The sequence below is a fragment of the Peromyscus maniculatus genome, chromosome X, assembly GCF_049852395.1.
Source record: "Peromyscus maniculatus bairdii isolate BWxNUB_F1_BW_parent chromosome X, HU_Pman_BW_mat_3.1, whole genome shotgun sequence".
Taxonomy (NCBI): Eukaryota; Metazoa; Chordata; class Mammalia; order Rodentia; family Cricetidae; genus Peromyscus; species Peromyscus maniculatus.
The window spans coordinates 32,401,475-32,424,296 of record NC_134875.1 but is presented as its reverse complement, the minus strand read 5'-3'; the positions used below and the strand labels follow the sequence as shown (position 1 = coordinate 32,424,296).

The 22,822-nt window shown below is 39.3% G+C and overlaps 1 protein-coding gene and 1 long non-coding RNA gene across 5 annotated transcripts in view; both read left to right on the top strand.

Annotated features, from left to right (window-relative positions):
- Positions 1 to 22,822, top strand: part of Stag2 (STAG2 cohesin complex component) — a 139,762-nt gene that overhangs the window by 10,265 nt on the left and 106,675 nt on the right. The window contains exon 2 of one of the 4 annotated variants that reach the window (XM_076561506.1): positions 19,735 to 19,852. The exons of the other annotated variants lie outside the window; for them this stretch is intronic. The gene's annotated coding sequence lies outside the window, so the exon portion shown is untranslated. The remainder of the gene's footprint in view (positions 1 to 19,734; positions 19,853 to 22,822) is intronic. 4 annotated transcript variants of the gene reach the window in all.
- On the top strand, positions 2,432 to 14,117 carry LOC143271019 (uncharacterized). Its single transcript, XR_013048274.1, has 2 exons — positions 2,432 to 5,343; positions 5,402 to 14,117. It is a non-coding gene; the product is annotated as an uncharacterized LOC143271019 (long non-coding RNA).

Here is a 22,822-nt window from a genome sequence, read left to right as displayed (position 1 = left end):
GTAAGTTTTTATTGTTACAGGGACAGTAGTAAAAGACAAGATAGTATTTTTTTTTAAAACCCAGGAGAATTTCTAGTACACTGTTTTGAAGTTATTAGACTAGGGTGATTATATATGTCTTACTTAATGTCAAAAAGGCAACTTCCTTAAACTTTACCTAAGTAAAACAAGTCAAAAATACCAACATAACAACTGAGTTTATTTTCCTTATGTATTATTCACATTTCCTTTATCATTTTTGTATTAGGAAGTATTGATGCTATGGAGTCCCTGAGAGGATAGATGTAGTGTTTGGGACTAGGGAGGAAATGGTATTAAAACCAAAGAAAATGCTCTAGTTTAGAGATTTGCCTGAAGTTCAACAATCCTGGATCATAATTTGAGAGTTAGGACTTGCAGAGAAGCGTGTGTCACTTCAGAAATGAAATAGCTCTCTTTGGGATCATCTCTCATGATGCTCAGTGGCAGAGCTGCTGCTGTTAGGATTTCGAATGCAGTCCTCCCCCCCCCCCACACCGCTCCTTACTTTTGTGATTTTTTTTTTACATTTATTTTGTATTTCTGGACTGTTTGTGTATGTGCCAAATTACCAAATGTGAATTCCAATGTAGAGAACTGGTTTGGGTAGAGTTGTGGAAAAGGCATATTTTTTGCTGAATGTAGGTGAGTGGTAGAGATTTGATCTTTCTGCTTAAAAGTTTTTTTTTAATCTTTTTTTTTTTTCTGGGACAGGGTCTCAGTATGTTGACTAGGCTGACCTTGAACGCAGAGATCCCCCTGTCTCTGCTCCCAAGTGCTGAGATTAAAGGCACCACCACTGCCTGGCTTAATTTTTTTTAGACATAAGAGATCTGATCTTTTTTTCCTCTTTCCTTTCCTTCTGTCTGTTTGTCTTTTGAGATAGGGTTTCTTTGCATAGTCCTGGCTGTCCTGGGACTTGTGCTGTACACCAGGTTGACCTCAACTCTGGCTGACCTCAACTCAGATATCCACCTGCCTCTGCCTCAGGCTGACCTCAACTCAGACATCCACCTGCCTCTGCCTCAGGCTGACCTCAACTCAGATATCCACCTGCCTCTGCCTCAGGCTGACTTCAACTCAGATATCCACCTGCCTCTGCCTCAGGCTGACTTCAACTCAGATATCCACCTGCCTCTGCCTCTCCTTCCCCAAGCGCAAGGATGAAAGGAGTATGGCATTACTGCTCCTTGAGATCAGATCTTAGAGGCATTCCAATTTTGTTTGCATAGTTGGTTGTTTAATATTTCATTGACTGTTCTTTGTTTGTGGCAGTCACTATCTTACCAATAAGATTGAGTTACCATTAAGTAGTTGTGTACTAATTTGTTTAGTTTGTTAAAATTGCACAAGAAAACAGCTGGAAGGAAGATGGCATTTCTGATCAGATAAGGAATTTGTTGACTGCATTGTGACATGGGGGCAAAGGTTCATTTGGGGAAGGGGATTTTTTTTTTTTTGAGACAGGTTTTCTCTGTGTAGCTTTGGTTCTGTCCTGGTTCTCCCTCTGTAGCCCAGGGAGCTAGAGCCTCACACTATATAAGCTAGACATGTACTTTACTGTTGATTGACCTCCCCAGCTCTTTTTTTTTTTTTTTGGTTTTTTTCGAGACAGGGTTTCTCTTTGTAGCTTTGCGCCTTTCCTGGAACTCACTTGGTAGCCCAGGCTGGCCTCGAACTCACAGAGATCCGCCTGCCTCTGCCTCCCGAGTGCTGGGATTAAAGGCGTGCGCCACCACCGCCCGGCTTTTTTTTTTTTTTTTTTTTTTTTTTTTTTGGTTTTCCGAGACAGGGTTTCTCTGTGTAGCTTTGCGCCTCTCCTGGGACTCACTTGGTAGTCCAGGCTGGCCTCGAACTCACAGAGATCCACCTGGCTCTGCCTCCTCCCAGCTCTTTATTGAGTTTTGACATAGGCACTTGAGTTGTCCAGGCTAGCCTTGAATTCACTAATTGCTCATGTTGGCCTCCAAGTTGGAATCTTCCTACTTTTGCATCCTGAGGGAAGGAGCTTGGGGACATTTATTATATGAAGTTAATACATTTTTCCCCCTTTTTCTGGAGCTGAGGATCGAACCCAGGGCCTTGCGCTTGCTAGGTAAGCGCTCTACAACTGAGCTAAATCCCCAACCCCTAATACAATTGTTTTAACCTTAGTGGCAATTATAAAGTTGGAGTTCAAAGATGAGATGGAGGTTCATGAACATTCCAAAATGATGTACAAAATTTTGTTTGTTTTTGGTTTTTCGAGACAGGGTTTCTCTAGCTTTGGAGCCTGTCTTGGACTAGCTCTGTAGACCAGGCTGGCCTCGAACTCACAGAGATCTGCCTGCCTCTGCTTCCCAAGTGCTGGGATTAAAGGCTTGCACCCCCCTCCACCCCCCCACCCCCCGTTTTGTTTGTTTTTTGAGACTGGGTTTTTCTGTGTAGTCTTGGCTGTCCTGGAACTAGGGCTGTAGACCCGGCGAGCCTCAAACTCACAGAGATCCACCTGCCTCTTCCTTGAGTGCTGGGATTAAAGGTGTGTACCACCAAGTCCAGCTCGAGACATATTTAAGGTATCTAAAATAATGCAGCAAAAATGTATTTTAGCTTTTAGAGCTTGGGTGTAGCCAACTGACAGTGTCGCACACCTTTAATCCCAGGATTCAGGAGGCAGACTCAGGCGATCTCTGAGTTCAAGGCCAGCCTTGTCTACAGAGTGAGTTCCAGAACAGCCAGGGCTGTTACACAGAGAAATCCTCTCTCTGTCAAAACAAAACCAAAACCAAACAAACAAAAGCTTGGGTGTATGTATAGGACAGAGGTTCACTAGTACTGAGACACGCTGTACAATTTTTTTTTGTGATGTTGGAGATTGAATCCAGGGTCTCATGTGTACAACACAAGATGTAATGTGTGAATTTCATCAGGTTCTCAGGAATTTGTTATTAAATTGGTGGTGATTTATCCTATTTCCTTAATAGTATTATTAGTTGGACTTTTATCACAATAAAATATATAAAAATTGTTATTTATTTGAGACAAAGTTTCACTATTTATCCCTCGTGGGCCTGGAACTTGCTACATAGAGCTCAGAGATTCATCTTTGTCTCCTTAGTACTGGGATTGAAGGTGTGTGCCACCATGCCTGACAGAAGTTCTTTAGAAATTGTCCTGTACTATACTTGCTCTTTAGGTCTTTCTCTTTTAAAGAGTATATGGTTACATAACCCCTTTGGGCCTCAGTTTTGGGATCCTTCTGTCTGAGTCTCCCAAGTGCCAACATTAGAATGTGTTGCCATTCCTTGCTTTTCTCTTGTTTTGTGGTACCTGAGATAGAACTAAGGGCCTTGTTTGTGTTAGGCCACCACTCTGCCACTGAGCTAACCTTTACCCCATCATCAGTGCAGTTTTGGCAGAGTATCCTTAATTTGAACTAGTGACAGTTAATAACTGTCATTAAAAAATACAGTAACAGAGGATGCTAATGTTACCTTGGAATGCTCATCTTTGGTGGTTAATAAACGGAGTTAATGGATTCCATGATTGTTCCTTATAGCATTTACCATTATCCAAAAGCTTGAGGCCTTCCAATTGGCATTATGTTTCTGTGTAAAAGCAATAAGCAATGAAAATTTTGTTAGTGGGGTTCAATGTATTTGGGAGGCTGAGGAAAGAGGATTTGGGGAGTCTAGAAGTTTGAGGCTAGTTTGGACAACAGAGCACCACTATTTTTTTTTCAAGACAGGGTTCTGTGTGTAACTGCGCTGGCTGTTCTGGAACTTACTTTGTAGACCAGACTGGCCTCAGACTCAGATCCGCCTACCTCTGCCTCTGGAGTGCTGGGATTAAAGATGTGAGCCACCACTGTCTGGATTAATTTTTTTTAATCACTGCAGACCAGGCTAGCATGGAATTCACAGAGAGAGCTACTTGCCTCAGCCTTCGGAGTGCCACGATTAAGGACATGTGCCACCACACTTGGCTTTATGTTGGGTTCTTACTGTGTGGTTTTAAAATGGAAATTTAATAATGCTTGTTTTGTTTCTTCTTTTCCTTTGTTTCCAAGTTCTGGGAATTGAACATGGGGCTTCATGTGCACTAGACCATTAAATGTTTTTCCACCAAATTATATCCCCGCCCCTGCTCAACTCTTATATTCATTTCACTTTGGTTTTGTAAAAAATTATTATGATTTTATTTTTATATTCATTTCATTTTGGTTTTGTAAAAAATTATGATTTTATTTAATTTTTTTGGGGGGGAGGTTGAGATAGGATTTTTTTTGTGTAGCCCTGAATGTCCTGGAGTTCGCTTTGGAGACCTGACTGGCCTTGAAATCAGAGGTCCTCCTGCCTCTGTCTCCTGAGTGCTGGGATTAAAGGTGTGGGCCCCCACCACCTGACCTGTTTTTGTAAAAATTCTTATTGAGGATTGGAGAAATGGTTCAGTTCTTAAGAACACTTGTCTGTCTTTCAGGTTTCTGTTCCCAGCACCAACATGGTGGCTCATAACCGTCGTTAACTCCAGTTCCAGGTGGTCCAATACCCTCTTCTCAACCTCGGTGGGCACCAGGCACATGCTGCATATTTATGTATGTAGACAAAGCATTCATGAATGTCTGTGCACCATGTACATGATTGGTGCCCATGGAGGCCAGAGAAGAACATTGGATCCTCTGGAACTCTAGTTATAGATGGTTGTGAGCTACCATGTGGTCTGGGAATTGAACTTGGGTCCTCTGAAAGAGCAGTCAGTATTCTTAACTGCTGAGCCGTCTCTCCAGCCTCTTGTTCTGTTTTTGAGACATGATCTCAGTAACTCAGGCTTGCATTGAAATTGCTATGTAGCTGGTTTCCTAGTACTTCTGTGTCTACCTTACAAGTGCTGGGATTACAGGCATGTACCACCTGGCTTTTTAAAGTTAGATGAATGATGTTTTAAAAAATGGTTTTGAACCATTATTAGGGATTGAACCTACAGCCTAGCACATTCTAGGCAAGTACTTTACTATTGAGAAAAGCCCTCAGTCCTTTCTTCCCCCACTGAGACAGAGTTTCTCTGTGGAGCCCTGGCTGTCCTGGAACTAGTACTGTAGACCAGGCTGGCATCGAACTCACAGAGATGCCACCTACCTCTGCCTCCTGAATGCTGGGATTAAAGGCATGTGCCACCACTACCTGGCTAGTCATTTTTTATTTTAATTTTTAACTTTGGTTTCTTATAATGTTAGCTTGAAATTTTTAGTAGAGTATATAATACTAGACTTGCTTTCAATACTTTATACATACATGTATATGATTTCCTAGAATTATTATTTTGTATATATAGGTGTTTTACTTGCATGTATGTATGTGTATAACTTGGTGCCTGGTGCTTCAAGGCCAGAAGAGAGTATCATCAGTTCCCATGTAACTGAAGTTACAGAATGTTGAGTCACCATGTTGCTGGGAATCTGTGTCCTCTGGAAGAGCAGCAAGTGCTCTTAACAGCTGAGCCATCTTTCTAGCCCTTTAGGTCCTTTCATTTTAGAATAGGAATATATTATATCTCTCTTTCTTAGATTTCTAAACCCCCTCATTTTTTAAACCAGAGAAATTTTCACTTATAGTGTGTCTCCTGCTTTGTAGCTGATTTTCAAACTTTATGGCAGTTAGATTGTTGCTACAAGGAACCCATTTAGTATTCCCTTATTTAAACAATGTTTTGTGTCCTAAAGAAGTAGTATTTTTTTTTTTGTTTTTTTCGAGACAGGGTTTCTTTGTGTAGCTTTGCGCCTTTCCTGGAACTCACTTGGTAGAACAGGCTAGCCTCGAACTCACAGAGATCCGCCTACCTCTGCCTCCGAGTGCTGGGATTAAAGGCGTGTGCCACCACCGCCCAGCTAAGAAGTAGTATTAAAGATAGTGAGGAACATTCATCGTTGAGAATTTCCATTCTATGGTACAGGAGAGAAAACATAGGAAATATTAGCAAAGCAATAATATTTTTCCACTGGGATATGTTCCTTCCTGCTTCCACCACTCATTCAGGCCAAAAGACATTCCTTTACCCCTGGCAGGAAAACTGAGGAAGTAGTGATGTAGCTGTGGCTCGTGGAGAAATAGAAATATGCACTTATGTTTTTGAAAAGCGAACTTGTCAGTGACATGGATTTTTCCCACTGGAGAATATGTAATTTCTTGAATTTAGATTGTCAATGCATAAAGTACTTCGATTCATGAAAAATATTTAGGAAATTTGGGTATTCTAAATGTCCTTGAAAAAATGCAGAAAAATGATTGAGATAAGGTGGATTTTATTAGGAAAGTTCCTAATCCTTTGAAGTTAGACTGAGACAATTAACAAAGTGCTTTAGACAAAATGCAAATCTAATGAGGTAATTGTGTGTTGGTAAATATGGCATGTATAAGTGTTCAATGTTGGTGAATATCCAAGTTTATTTCTTACAACTAGATTGTCACCCTTGCTAGTTTAGGAGCTGTTTTTTTTTTTTTTTTTAATCTGATTTCAAATACTTGTTTCATTCTACAGGGTGTATTATACAGATTCTCATATGGTAACTGAATTAAAACCTTAGATCTTCTACAAATGTAGTTTTTGTTGTTCATATTCAATAGCTGTATATTGTAAGAGACATAGTCAATTATCAGTTTCCTCTAAACTGGCTTTGCATTAATGATAATTTTTATCTGACAAGATATCATTTGCAGCATATCTTAGTACATGGGAGTATATAGTAGGCTCCCTAACATTTGAGTTTTGGCTTCTTATGCTAGCTTGTGAAATAGTTGATAGTTTTTCACTTAAATTCAGAATGGTTAACATGATTTGCCTAAGATCACTCAGCTAATAAGTGCTTACTTTTGAATCCAATTCTGACCAATTTCAGAACATTTCTTCCCATGGTGATACACTGCCTCCCAGTGGGATGATTTATAGATTTCACGGTGATGCCTTCTTTGGGGAAAGATAATAAAAGGAGACAAGGATCCTAAATAGAGGAGGGATAAATACCTCTAAGTAGTTAGACAACTTCTGAGGCTTAGGAAGGAGAAAGGCTTATCTTCTCCTGAGACCTGGTAAGGATAAATTACTCTGTCTGAAATTGTACATGTATTATATTTTTCATGAAGATGACTGGCATGTAAATAAGAGTTGAGAATAGAAGAGATGGTAAAATTTGTTTTAGTCCTCAGTAAAATAATAGTTGAATTCATTTTAGTAACTAACGTTTTTTATAACATAAACTGAAACAAAGGATTGTTGCCATATGTGGCTGCAAAGGTAATATTCTCACTAAAGGACAATATTTCTTTGGCTTACATGCAAAGTAGTAGGTTTCATCATGACGTCTTCATACATGTGTCGTCGTACTCCATTCTCCTTTTTTCCCTCTGCTATTACTTTCCCCAGTACTTCATGTCCTGACTCAGACTGGTTCCTTGAAGGACAATAATTCTGGAATAATCTGTTTAGGTAAGTTGATCTAAATCAGGCAACATGAAGATACCAGGTTTGGTTTTGGTTTTTCATTTCCCCTTAGCCTATCTGCTTCTCCCCTCTTTGCTTCTTCTACCCTCTGTCTCAGAACCCAAGGCTTTGAGCATCCTGGACAGGTACTCTCAGACCTGCCCCCAGCCCCAACCTCTCTTCACTGTCATCATCCAGAATTTTTTACATTTTCTAAAGTCTTCAAGGATTTTGATGGTGCTTTCCCTATTCTATTTTTATGCCATTAGCACCAGATAACCCTGTATGTTAGCAACTGAAAGTAGGGGACATGTAATCTTTCCAACTACCCTCTGATGAAGGTAGTGTTACTATTTCCTATTTACTAGTGACAAAATCAGGTATAGGGCTTAAGCTTGTCCAAGGGCACACACCTGTGAAGCCAACAGATATGACTGCAATGTCCATGTTCTTTACACTGTCATACTGCTGACAAGTGGATATTCATGTGAATACTTCTTCTGGCAGTATATTTTAAATCACATGTTAATTATGAAGTGTGTTTGGACATCCTTAAAGAAATTGTTTTCTTTATATGTGGATGGGATTTATTTAGCTTGCCTTGGAGGTTATTATAACAGTGAGGTAAGAATCATTGACCTGAGTGTTTCCTTTGTGACAGATAATATACTGAGGGGTTTGTTGGCATGATAAGCCCTAAGATTATGAATATTAATCTCATTTATCCAGTATATTCCTTGTATCAGATGCTACTTTGTTATATGATAGAGTAATATATCCATCTTATAGTTAAGAAAATGGAGCTAAGCTGGGCAGTCGTGGCGCACAACTTAAATCCCAGCACTCAGGAGGCAGAGCCAGGCAAATCTCTGAGTTCGAGGCCGCCCTGGTCTACAAAGTGAGTTCCAGGAATGGTGCAAAGCTACACAGAGAAACCCTGTCTTGAAAAACCAAAAAAAAAAAAAAGAAAGAAAAGAAAAGATAATGGAGCTAAAGAAATTAAGTAATAGGGCTGAAGAGATGGCTCAATGGTAGGAGCACTTGTCTGTCTTACAGAAGACCTGGATTCAATTCCCAGTATCCTCATGGTGGCTCATAACTATCCCTAAACTCTAGTTCCAGGGTATCCAATGCCCTTTTCTGAACTTAGAAGAGCCCTTTAGTCATAGCATAAAAAATAACATCCCTTGCTTTTAGCCTTCCATTTTCTCCTTTCTGTAGCTCTTATTAATATCAAACATACATTTACGGCCGGGCGTTGGTGGCGCACGCCTTTAATCCCAGCACTCGGGAGGCACAGCCAGTCGGATCTCTGTGAGTTCGAGGCCAGCCTGGGCTACCAAGTGAGCTCCAGGAAAGGCGCAAAGCTACACAGAGAAACCCTGTCTCGAAAAACCAAAACCAAACCAAACCAAAACAAAACAAAAAACCAAAAAAAAAACAAAACAAAAAAAACCATACATTTACATGGGTTGTCTGTTTTCTCACATTAATGCTAAGCTCAGTGAGATCAAAGTTTTTTGTCAGTCTTCTTTGTTGCCTTAACCCTAACACCTAGAACTGTGCTTTGGACAAAGCAAGTCTTCAGTATTTGTTGAATGAATGCTTGCTTCATGCAGTATCCTGAGATGCACAGGCTATTTTCAAGCTGATCTTGAAATAAATTAACTGAGTCTTTAATAGGCAGATACTTGAGCCTCTTGAGATAGAGGTGGGAAGACAGTTAAACCTTAATACTTTTCCTGTTCTCATGAATTGCCTGGAGTTCCAGGAGGAGGATTTGGCCTCTGCTCAGTTTCTGGGCTCTGTGGAGCCTTTTTTTTCCCCTCTTAGTACAGGTGTGCCTTAAAGCTGCTTTTTCTATACCATCATAACTTGAATTCATTCTTTGCATAATCATAATGTATTTGTGATGTGCCTAGAATGGAGCTAAATGTGTAACAAGTAGGATTGGCTTTAAATAGCATATCCTAGTAGAAAATAACAACATATAAGACATAGATTCCTAGATAATGTGTACATTATAGAAATAGAATATGCTGAAGTTAAAAAATGTGTTCTGTAACTGGAGTTTTCTCCAGTCTCACCTGGACCTGCAGTTGATCAGACCCAAATAAACACACAGAGGCTTATATTAATTAAAACTGTATGGCCTAATGGCTCAGGCTTCTTGCTAGCTAGATCTTACATCTTAAATTACCCATTTCTATAAATCTATACCTTGCCATGTGGCTCGTGGCTTACCATTATCTTTACATTTTGCTTCTGATAGCAGTGGCTGCCACCAGAGGGGAAGACAGATGGCTCAGTGGTTAAGAGCACTGACTGATGTTCCAGAGGACCCAGGTTCAATTCCTAGGCCGTCTGGTGTCTAATCATGCCAGGATTTAAAAAAAAAAAAAGGACCCATGTGACCCCTCTCCCTTTTAAAAACCAGTGAGTGTTCATTAATATTTTGGTAGCACAGTATGCTGATGTCTTTTAAGGTTTTTTTTGGGGGGGGGCAGGGTTTGAGACAAGGTTTCTCTGGCTTGGATATCCTGGAACTCACTCTGTAGACTAGGCTGAACTCACAGATATTCACCTGCCTCTGCCTCCCGATTGCTGGGATTAAAGGTGTGTGCCACTATTGCCTGGCTTGTCTTTAAAGATGGTATCTCACTATGTAACCAGCTTGGCCTCTTGAGCCCACAGAGATCTGCATGTCTTTGTTGATATACCCATTGCGTTTGTTTTCATGCATCTCAAAACAGTTTTTGTTACAATTTTTAACTTTTGTAGTTGGTATAGGTTAGTAACATTACTGCACTCTGACATCTAAATGTTTACATTTTGGAGAAAAAAATGTTACATATATCAATCCTAAACTGATCGCATGTGGCAGAATTTCAGTACAGATAAGAGCAGAAGATACGTATTGGGGCATTCACTAGCCATAGAGTACATTGTCTAATAGAGGAGAGAACTTAAAGAGCAGAGGACCAGGGGTATAAACTTGATAACTGGGCAGAAGAAAGGGAGAAAGTCTAGGATTAATGTAACATACAATCCATAAGCATCTCAGATTTGAACGGAATCCAGATGGCATGTTCTTCCATCTGGGAGATGCTTTTAAAATGTATACAGTATAGACTCTGCTTCAAATTATGTCAAGTTAAAATTACCTTTAAAGTTGATATAATTAACAGTTACCCTTATATAGATTGTTTTCTTCATGGCGCCTAATGTTAGTTGGGTTCTCCCACACTGAGTCCCAGGTTACTGCTAAGAATAAAGTTTAAACGTGGTCAAGGATAGGAAGGGAGTGTGTATCTGATTTAATGTATTCTAAATGTCAAGTGGAATTTTGTTGGAATTACCTTGTGTGAAACATTTCTATTAGTGTGTATAGTCCAAGAATTGATTGTACTTAAAAATACACGCGTAGTAGTAGGATAATGTAATGTTGTGATGTTGTAATTTGATATCTTCAGATTAGCTCTCACAAATATGATTGAACTTTCTGGAGTCTGTTTTGAAAGTAAATGAAAGCCGGTTTTCTTTTTCCCTTTGTAATTCCATGTGATATAAGTGTATAGAGAATCACATTAGTTTTTTGAGAAGAGCTTCCTAGGGTTGAATTAAAGCTAGAGATGAGTGTCTTAGGAAATTTTATTTTTCTGGGGGCTAGAGAGATGGCTATGAGCCCTTGGCTACTTTTGGAGAGCATCTTATTCAGTTCCCAGCACCCATATCAGGAAGAATGTCTCACAACTACATGTAACTCCAGCTCCAAGGAATCACTCATCTTCTTCTGGACTCAGAGGGCACTTACCGCACTCACTGTACTTACTCTACATAAGTATATATATATATATATATATATATATACACATATATATACATATATACATACACATAATAAAAAATTATTTTTCTGAAGAAACTATCAGTGTGAAAAGACATAATTCTTCATTCCAATTTTAATAACTTTGTTAAAATATATGTAAAATTGCTAGGGATGTAGCTCAGTGGTAGCACACTTGCCTAGAATCACCATAAGCCATTTATACTTTCTAACTGTGTGTGTGTATGTGTGTGTACATACATGTACGTGCACACACCCTTTATGCACTGAGCCATCTTACTGCTTGTTTCAACCACTTTAAATGTGCAGTTCAGTACCATTAAGTACATTCACATTCTTACATAAACATTACCACTGTCTCCAGAAAATTTTCAGTATCCCATCATAAAACTCTATCTAGCAAGGAATGATGATGTATACCTAAAATTCCAGAATTGGGGGGCCGGGGCTGGGCCAGTAGTATAATGACTTTGAGACCAGCCAGCCAGCCTGTCTCAAACATCAGTCCAGAGCTGGAGAGATGGCACAGCACTTGATCACTTGTTGCTCTTGCAGAGGATCCAAGTTTGGTTCCTAGTGTTCACATCATGATGCGCAAACATCTGTAACTCCAGTTGCAGGGGGTTTGTTGCCCCTTTCTCACTTCCTTGGACACCAGGTATGCATGTGGTGCACATACATGCAGACCAAACACTTAAATCGAAAACCCAAACCTTAATACTGTGTCACTGTATTTATTAAGCAATAGTTAACTTCCTACTCACTCTCTTACCAGCTGTTCCCCTTCTGTTTTTGTATTTAACTGTTAGGTACTTCTTATTACTGAAGTCATTCAGTATTTGTCAACTCGTGTGACTATGCCACTTAATGTCTTAAGTTCATTTGTGGTGTAGCATGTATTTCCTTGTTTTAAGGTTGAGTGATACTCCATTGTATATCTATACCATAATTTGTTTACTCATTCATCAATTGATTGATGCTTGGATTACTTTAGTCTTTTGGATCTGTGAACAATACTTATGGACATTGGTGTATAAATGATCTGTTATTTCCTGTTTTCAGATCCCTTCCTCTGTGTGTGTGTATGTGCGTTCGCGCGCGTGTTACTGGGGCTCAAACCCAGAGTCTAGAGTATGCTAGGCTAATCCACCTACCAGTTGAGCTTTATTTCCAGTCCTTTATTCCCACCCCTGCTTTTATTTCTTTCGTGTTTATTTCCAGAAATGTAATTGCTCAACAAATAGTTGATTAGATAGTGAGAGACACTACAGTAAGGCCAGAGGATTTAGCATGGACAAGGGCTGTGAAATGTACATTGTAGTAGGTAGAAAGTTGCTAATTAAGTAGTGACTACTAAGTGTTACAAGGAGAAATGAGTATTGTTATGTGCATGTTCAAATGCTTTTCAGTATTCCAATAATTGCCTACAGTTTGGAAGTTTGCAAATACCTTCTGCCTTTCTTCCCTCTATATTTAAACTGTTACTGCATCCAGAGTTTCCATTTTAAAAATTTTCAGTATTGAGAATTGAACATGGTAGGCAAGCGCCCTACTACTGAACTATAACCCCCCCAGTCTTTTCTTGAATTTCCAAGTGATTTCTTGTATGCCTAGAAGTGAAATTACACTATAAATCAGCTTGAACACTTTTTTTTGGAGGCAGATTCTCTCTGGGTTGCTCTAGCTGTCCTGGAATTTACTACATAGAACAGGCTGGCCTTAAACTCACAGAGATCCACCTGCCTCTGCCTCCTGAGGGCTGGGATTAAAGGCATGCACCACCACTGCCTAGTTTTGAATATTTTTAAAGCTCTTGGTAATCCAAACTGGGTTTTGTAATAGGTTTTCACCCATTTTACCTTGCTACCCAGTGCTTGTAACCACATTATTCCTGCTTTGGATATGGTTTTCCCCCACTTTAAACAAAACATAGGGATGCTCATTTTAAAACATTTATTATTATAATTATTAAATATTTTATTTTGAATTGCATGTATGTGTGTGCAGCTGGGTATTTTTGTTAGTAAATTGCCCCGAAAAATGTTAGTAAATTGATGGCTGAAACTGCAAGGAGACAGTTCAGCCCTGGAGGGGACACCTCTAGCTGCTTGGAACAACAGCTCTACCCTGAAGGTGTCCCGGACACCTGGAGCTGTGTACTACAGCTGTGATGGCTGAAACTGCAAGGAGATGACAGGTCAGCCCCGGAGGGTGAGGTATCCCAGACACCTGCAGCCATGTAGGACAGCTGTAGGCTGAAACTACAAGGAGACAGGTCAGCCCTGGAGGGCATTTTCTTTGGGAGAGTCAAGCCTGGAACTGCTTCAGCAGGGAAAGGGTATCCTGACTCTTTAGGAAAGTCAAGCTCTACCTGGTGTGATGGGGGATGGTCTGCCCGCGGGATATAGCAATCCTGCTCCTCTCCTGGAGAGCCTCCACAGCTGAGCTTTGCCCAGCCTCCGCTTAAGGGGGCTTCCTAGCAGAGCTCTGCTTCTCTGGCCTAAGATGTTGCTTCTTTTGCTTCACTCTGAGAAAGGGGAAACCCCTACAGAAATGTAGCACTCTCCTCCGGCTCCGGAGAAAAGTGTTAACTTATAGTTCTCTCTGTCCACTGAGGGACGTCTCAGCAAAGATCTTCTGTTCAGCTCCTCCTTGCCCTGCTCTTTCAGCTCTCTCTCTCTCTCTCTGTCTCTCTCTGTCTGTCTCTGTCTCTGTCTGTCTCTGTCTCTCTCTCTCTGTCTCTCTCTCTCTGTCTCTCTCTCTCTCTCTCTCTCTCTCTCTCTCTCTCTCTCTCTCTCTCTCTCTCTCTCTTGTTTTGTCCACTGGGGAACATCTCAGCAAGGATCTTCTCTATGCCAGTAAATGAAGATCTTCACACCCCAAAAACTCTTGAAGAAGAGGTTTATTTGGGAAGGAGTAGTGCAGGAGAGTAGCTGCCTCTACCAGGGTGGAGAGAACAGCCTTGCTTTCTAACTGGGAGGTTTTTATAGGAGGGGTGGAGTCAACCACGGGCCCATGGTTCTACTATCTGTGATTGGTTGGTTTCACAAGGCAGTTGGCCAGGGGCAGAGATGGCTCTGGTCTGACTGAGCCAAACTGTGTTTCTTTCTGCCCTGATCTGAGCCATCCTTCCCTAATTCTGGGCTCCAGGGTCAGAGTGGGTTTTTTTAGCCAGCCCCTTTTCCCCATAATTTTAATAATTTAACAGAAGCCTCAGATCCTCCTGTAGCTTGGAGTTATAGGGGGTTTTCATCCATCTGATGTGGGTGCTGGGAACCAAATTTGAATCCTCTTCAAGAGCCGAATATATTCTTAATTGCTGAGCCATCTCTCCAGCCCTATTTTTATTATTTGAAATTGTGTGTCTTGTATTGGTGGGTTTCTGCATGGCTTTGTGCACATCAGTGCAGCTAACTGCAGAGGCTAGAAGCATGGGGTCTCTCTGGAGCTGGAGTTATAGGCAGCCTGATGTTGGTGCTGGGAACCAAACATAGGGCCCCTGCAAGAGCATCACCACACTCTTTAACAGTTGAGCCATTTCTCTAGCCCCTGGGTTTGTTATTTGTAAACAGTGTGTGTTAGTGTACCTCACAGTTGCTTGTATTTCTTTACTAGCTAGAATGATCATTTCCTGTTTTTCAGCAGAATATTTTGAATGTGACTGACAACACTTCAGTCTTACCTGAGGGCCTTTTAATTATGAGTAAATAGTAGTTTTCTGGTTAATTACTGGTGTTGATGTGTTTTAATATTAAGCATATGTATCTAATTATTTTAAATTGGGGTCGCACATCATTTTGTAATATCTGTTCGCTTATTTGTGGTTTTCTTAGTCCATTTTCCTTTACAGACAGCAGTCTGTTAGGAAACCTGCAATAATCTACCCATTATTTTGTCTAGCCCACTGATGCTAAGTTGCAGTCAGTGCACAACCAGTTAGTGGATGAGCTGAATTAAAATGTTTTGTAAATAAAGCTTAACAGAACCAGCGTGAGGGGGAAAACTCAGATTTTTTTTTCCTTTTTTATGATATGGTCTTTTTAGCAATGAAGGCTATAGTGAAATGAAGTGTTGCTAGTAATTTAGTCTGTTTCTTGATAATGATTCTTTTCAGTCACGAAGGAGGATATTTAGGAGATGTAACTGCATTATTTCTAGCTTTATTAAAATAATCATGTTCTACATTTCCACATAATGAATTGATCTCTGTGCCTTTCCACCCTGTGACCTGTTTACTTCCATGTTTGTGGTGTGGTGACCCATACCTCTAATCATACATAGCATCTGAGAGGAAAAGACAGGAGAAATTCTAGTTTAATGCCAGCCTGTGCTACATAGTGAGAGTCTTGCAAAAAGCCAAGGGCTGGAGATGTAGCATAATGGCAGAGTGCTTTGCAATGTATGTTTAAGGCATTGTTTGATCTCCAGTGTGGCACGGGATCAGGTGTTCCAGACCAGCCTTGGCTATATTGTGAACTGAAGTCAGACTGTGGAGCAGGAGACCCTGTCTCAAAACAAACAACACAAAGAAAAAATAGCATTACAATCCAGAATTGGTTAAATAAATCTTATTCCTTATTTAGCTATGTCTAAACTCATCTGAACTATGGTGATTAGCATTTTTCCTTATGAAAAGATTTTACTCTTATTTTAAGAAACTGATTTAGTGTAGTATTTTCAAACATAGACAAGTTTCTTTTCCAAGTTGAAGAAGTTAGGCTGTTGGAAGGTGGTGAGAAAAGAATAGTTAAAAGTATATTGCTGTTTTTGGCCACTATCTTGCAAGATTGGATGAGAGGATGTATGTTTGCACTGTATTCTCTAGTGTTGAAGGTAATGCATAATTCAGAAATCTGACTATGCTGCTCATTATGTCTTTTAATCAAATGTAATAGATTCTACCGTAGTGGTTAACTTTTTAATTAAATGTGTGTGTGTGTGTGTGTGTGTGTGTGTGTGTGTGTACCTGCTATGGCGAATGTGTAGAAGTCATAGGGCAACTTGCAGGAATTGGTTCTCCCACTACACCATGATAGCAGGAGTCAAACTCAGGCTGCAGGTTTGGGTGTGAATGCCTTTACACACTGTTCTGTCTCCCTGGCCTTCTACCATGGTTCCAACACACTATGGACTTCATGTAGCACTTTTCAATCTGTAGGAATAATAGTCCCTTAGGGAGTGAGGTCTTGAGATAGTCAAACTTGGCTCAAGGTTACAGGGTTAGAAATGGCAAAGGAAAAAGAAAAAAAAAAAAAAGAAAAACCTGGATATAATATCTGTGGTGCTTCCTGGTCTGGGCCTATTCTTTGAGAACTAGAATTTTAGAGCAGGAAAAAAAGCCTTACAGACTGTTCCAACCTTCTTATTATGTATATAATACACACACAAATTAGGGAAGTTTAACATAGGCTATAATATGCAGGCAGGGCCAGGATTTCATCCTACATCTCCCCAGATCAGTCTTGCATTCTTTCTTTCTAATCTTTCATGCCTTTATCCTGGATATGTGCATGCTACTGGATGAATTAAATGAATGATAACTAAGGTAATATGGTTCTTAATGGTTTTCTGGTACATGTTTGTGCCTAAAAATTTGAATAGCTTCCAAGCAGATGAATTTATTTTGAGTAAGTTTGAAATAGTTGAAAGAACTTAAGCTCTGGAGTCAACTAAATTTAAGTTAGGATCCTCAATACCTTCTTTCTTTACTGTATAGCCTCCAGCTATGACATCTTTATCTGCAAGACCTTGAGGTATAAGACCTTTACTGTGACCTCGTGGAGATTACCTAACTTCCTTGTTTTCTCATCTGAAAAATGAGCAGGATATCGCCTACTCTGAAATAATTACAGATAGTACATTAAATGTGTGAAATATCTATTTTGACATTGTGATTTTATAAAATATTGCAGAAATGAAATGTTTGATTACAGTATAGAAAGGGATAAGCAATATGAAAACAACTTTGGGAAAGCAGTTCTATTTGATATTTTCTTTGCTATTTGCGGTGGAGGCACACGCCTTTAATCCCAACACTTGGGAGGCAGAGCCAGGCGGATCACCGTGAGTTCGAGGCCAGCCTGGTCGACAGAGCAAGATCCAGGACAGGCACCAAAGCTACACAGAAACCCTGTCTCAAAAAGCAAGCAAGCAAGCAAACAAACAAACAAAAAACAAAAAAAGAATAAAAAGTAATTCATTACAAAATCTATATACAGTATTAGTGATTTTAGTGTTTGACAGACAATAAATGAGTAGATTATCAAATTTGGTGGGATTTCATAAAATTTTATTAGACATTCTTAGGAATATTACAGAGATAGTAGAAATTCACACAGATAGAAAAAATAGTGAATACATGTTGTATTCACTTTGTCGTTATAGTTTTTAAGGCTTTGTGCATTCTAGGCAAGTGCTCTTCCATTGAACCAGATCCTGAGCTTGTGTTTACAGTTTTTTTTTTATAAAACTTTATTATAAAAGAAAGGGGAATTAAATTAGATTATTTCTATGTAGTATACACTGAAAAATATTAAGTGCTAAAATATTCAAAAGTTTGATGTAGTTGATGTTGTACAGTGTGTTATTTCTTATACTTGTGGGGCACTTTAATAGTCTCATGAACTGGCTTTTTCTTTATTGATAAACTCTTAGCACATATTCTCATTCCAATCATTCCACTCCTGTGGTAATGTGGGATTTTATGGTTATTATTATTATTAAAAATTACGACCTTAATAAGTAGACTTATCTATTATGTATTTTTGTGTCAGTATATTTTGTAAAGTTTCATTTTTTCAAGTCACTAAAGAAGCATATTTTAAGTCCTAGATATATATGCCCCATTTAATTATTTTGTAGAGACGCACCCATTATGTACTCTTCTATGTTCATTCCTTTTTCTGTAGCATGTCTTTGCCAATCAGCAAAACAAATTCTTCACTATTATTTTCCTTCCAAATTCCTTCATGTATATTGCTGATATACTTTATAGTTTTTATGTTCTTGCTTTCTTAAAAACTCGTTCAAGTGTTAGTTTGATTCCCTTCTCTATTCATCTGTGAGTACTATTAGATATAGTACACACTTGATTTATCCATCTATTATTTATTTGTATTCTGTTTTGACTTTTATTTAAGACAGGTTCTATTTAGCCCTAATTGGCCTGGAATTCCCTTTGTAGTGCATGCTGCTCTTGAACTCATGGAGAGTTCTGCCTCTGCCTCTGCCTCCCAAGTGCCCTGTGTGCCTCCAAGGTGTATGTCACTACTCTGCTTTATTTGTATTCTGAATTTGGAAGAAACTTATTAAAAGAGTTTGCCTGGGTTGAAGTGCCATGTTCTCATTGTGGTTTGCAAATTGACCTGAATACTTTTTCATTGTCCAGTTGAGTTACAGTTTTGAGCATCTTGTTAAACTGATGAGTTTCTTTATCTCTTTGTGTCTATGTCTGTGTCTGTCCATTCCTTTGCTTTGTCTATTCTCTTTCTGTCTCATTTGTTTCAAACAAATGTTTTGGGAGTTCTATTGTAGGGGAAATCATTGAGAGTTCCCTGTAATGGAATTCTTTGAAGTGTTTGCCTTTCTTGGGCTGTGTATTTTATAAAAGAGAGCATCCAGGAGATGTAATAGCTTCTGAATCATGGTCCTCATGTCTATAAAAGATGTTCAAATATTAGAGTATGTTACTTAAAAAAAAAGGAATATCTCGAAAAACCAAAAAAAAAAAAAAGGAATAACTGTATTATTAATTGTAGAAATGCAATGATCCTAGTTCATATTAAGAATTGAGTATGGAGAAGTATAAAGATTCCACTTTCCCCATTCCAAGGTTTCTGATAGAGATGACTGGGCTTATAAATACAAAAGATATAGCACAGAAATATGTGGATATTATAAAAACCTAAGGCCAAATGTTTGGGTTTCAAGCCCCAGTAACATTTTTTGCTTCCCCACAAACGTAGTATCTATCATTAAATGAAATATAACCCCATTTCTTTATTCTTTTAAACATCTTTTTACCCAAAGGGAAAAAAAGGTTCGTATTTTTAATAAAATTAGAAATTATAAGATATAAAAGAACACAGTAAGGGACAAAACTTAAATTGTTGATTTTGTTTTGTTTTTAAAAATGTTTTTGAGATAGTCTTTCACACTGTAGACCAGGGTGGCTTAGAACTCATGAGTTTCCTGCCTCAGACATACTGAGGCTGGGATTACACGTATCCATTGTCGTGCTCAACTTTTTAATTATTTCTTTAAGTTGTTGTAGATATTTTTTTGTTGTAAGGGAAGCTCATGGGCATGCTATTTAAGGAATGTTTTATGTTAACAGACTACTACTGTGCATGTATTCTTTTTAAGATTTATTTATTTATTTAATTATTTATGCATAAAAGTGCTCTTTCTTCCTGTAGGTCTGCATGACAGAAGAGGGCATCGGATCCCATTACAGATGGTTGTGAGCCACTATTTGGTTGCTGGGAATTGAACTCAGGACCTCTTCAAGAGCAATCAGTGCTCTTAACCTCTGAGGTACCTCTCCAGCCCATATTTTTCTTTTAATGACAGGGTTCACTGTGTAGTTCTGGCTGGCCTGGAAATTGCAGTGTAGACCAGGCTTGCCTCAAACTCACAGAGGATCTATCTTGGCCTCATGAATACTGGGATTAAATTTGTTTGCCATCATGCTCAACATCTGAGCATGTATTTTTTTTTTTTTTTTTTTTTTTTGGTTTTTCGAGACAGGGTTTCTCTGTGTAGCTTTGCGCCTTTCCTGGAGCTCACTTGGTAGTCCAGGCTGGCCTCGAACTCACAGAGATCCGCCTGCCTCCGCCTCCCGAGTGCTGGGATTAAAGGCGTGCGCCACCAACGCCCGGCCTGAGCATGTATTTTAATGGTGTCAATTTATGATTAATTATTAAGGATGAGATTTTTGGCCTCAGATTCCAGAGTCTTCATATAAACAAAATTATTATTGCCTACTATTGTTATTATTATAATTTTGCTTTTTTGGAGACAGAGTTTATCTGTGCCGTCCTGACTGTCTTGGGACTTGCTCTGTAGAGCAGGCTAGCCTGTAACTCACAGATCTGCCTGCCTCTGCCTCCCGAGTGCTGGGAGTAAAGGTGTGTGCCACCACTTCCTGGCTTAAACACAAAATTATTGTAACATGGATGTTTGTATAAAGTATATCAAAGAAAGAGATGATTATCTGACACTTATGGGTGTGTATTTCACAGAGACAGTGAGGAGTTTATAAGGCCATTTCAAACCAACCATCCTACCTTCTTCTTCCCTCATAAATTGGGCTTAGATCCAACAATTTTAGTTCTCTGAAAACCCCAGGCTGTTAGGTGCCTGTTCTCTCTGCTTGTAGTGTTTATACTGCTTTGAATACTCTTGTACCCACTTGGCAGCATAACAGTACATGCCCTTCTATTATTAGATTGGGGTCACCTGGAACCATTCCTAAGCTCCCCTTTCCCACTAAGCCACTTCTCTGTAACCTGGGGCATCCTATGCATATTTATGTCTGTGTACTCTATAGTAATTGCTGGTCTAAGACTCTCACTGGACTCACAGAATTAGAGAATGATTACTCATTTATTTCTCTGACTACATTATTATGTAAAACAACAAACATAATCGTACACTACCTGTGTTTGACATCTTAAGTTTGCTGGTGTTTACTTTTACAAAATTTTGTTCATCTGGCATTGGCTTCCATCCATCATCTATTTTTGTTTTGAGACAGTATCTCTCCACTTAGTCCTGGCTGTCCTGAAAATCAATATGTAGACCAGGCTGGCCTCAGACTCACAGAGCTCTATGTGCCTCAGCCTCTTGAGTGCTGGGATTATAGGCATATATCACTACACCTGGTTTGCCATCTATTTCTTTTTAAACATACTTCATAGTAAGTTGTAAGTTGCAGGCATTAGTGTACTTCATTCCTGAAGACTTCACCAATTTAGAGGATTGTGGATTTTTAAAGATCCAACTACCAGTGCTTTTTTATAGAGGTGCTCAATATTTAAATTGAAATTGTAATGTGCATTTGACAGTGGTAATACTTTTGAAAGGAGCAGTTCCATGGGGGCTAGAGTAAAGATGGATTCATGGAACAGAGATAATTTTTATAATTATTAGAAAGGCAGCCAGGCAATGGGGTTTGGCGTAGGGTAGGGGTTAGCTGGGTTGAGAGAATACCAGGAACTGATCCAGTAGCCAAAGTTTTAAATAGACTTTTAAAAATGGCAGCTGGGCATGATGGTACATTTTGTAATCCCAGAACTTGAGGGAAAGATCCAGGGGATTCAACGCCAGCTTGGCCTACATAGTGAGACCCTGCTGCAAAGAGAAAAAAAGGCCATAAATTGGGAGGATCATGCAGTGGGGAGCATTAGGGTAAGGGTAAGATGGTTCAAAATGGGATTAGTGTGTGTTGTATGAACATACAAACATTAATTTTTATTTATTGTTGGGTGGCACCTGTGTGCCAAAGCAACTATGTGAAGGACAGAGTACAGTTTGTAGGACTTAATTCTTCCCTACCTCTGTGTGGGACTTAGGGATTGAACTCAGGTCATCAGACTTGGCAACAAGAGCCTTTACCTGCTGAGCCATCTCCCAGCCCTATGAAATTTTCAAGAAATAAGAAAAAAAATAGAAATAAAAAATAAAAGTCTGATTTGTATAGCCTTAAAAAAGAAAAAAACTAAAAGTAAAGCTGGGGAAATACAGAAGATTGGAGCTTGAGTAAAAGGAGATGATTATGTTTAATAGACTGGAGAAGCACTTTACAATATACAGTTTACCTGGAATTATGAAATGAGCCTTGTAATTCAGTTTCATCAGTTCCAAACAGGTTACTGGGCATAGTGGCATATGTTTTGGAGTCCCAGCTACCTCAGAAATTGAGACTGTTGAATGTCAATGGAGATTAGTGGTGTTAAAGTATACGTGCCTGAAGAGATTACCCAGTCTTTTTCTTAAACTGTCAAATTCAATACTATACTCTTTAAAGTATTTACTTATTTGTGTGCGTATATGTACACATGTACTGTGTGGAAGTCAGAGAACAACAGTGGGTTGTTGTTGTTTTTGAGATAGGGTCTCTTTGTATAACTCTGGTTGTCCTGGAATTAGCTCTGTAGACCAGGCCGAACTGCAACTCCGAGATCCACCTGCCTCTCCTTCCCAAATGCTGAGATTAAAGGGACGCACCACCACTGCCCAGCCAGCAAGGATTTATGAGAGTTGAGAGTTTGTTCTTACCCTCTACCCGGTTAAGGGTTGCTCTTGGTTTTGCTGTGCTGCATACCTTTCCAGCTCATTGTAGGAGTTATTGTAGGGATTATAGATGCATGCCACCACATCTGGCTTTTTGTGGCTTCCAGTGATTGAATTCTGGTCATTAGGCTTTCTTTCATGGCTAGTGCTTTTACTTGTTGATCCAACTCCTCAGTCCAGCAGTAAATAAACTCTTTTTTTAAAAAAAGA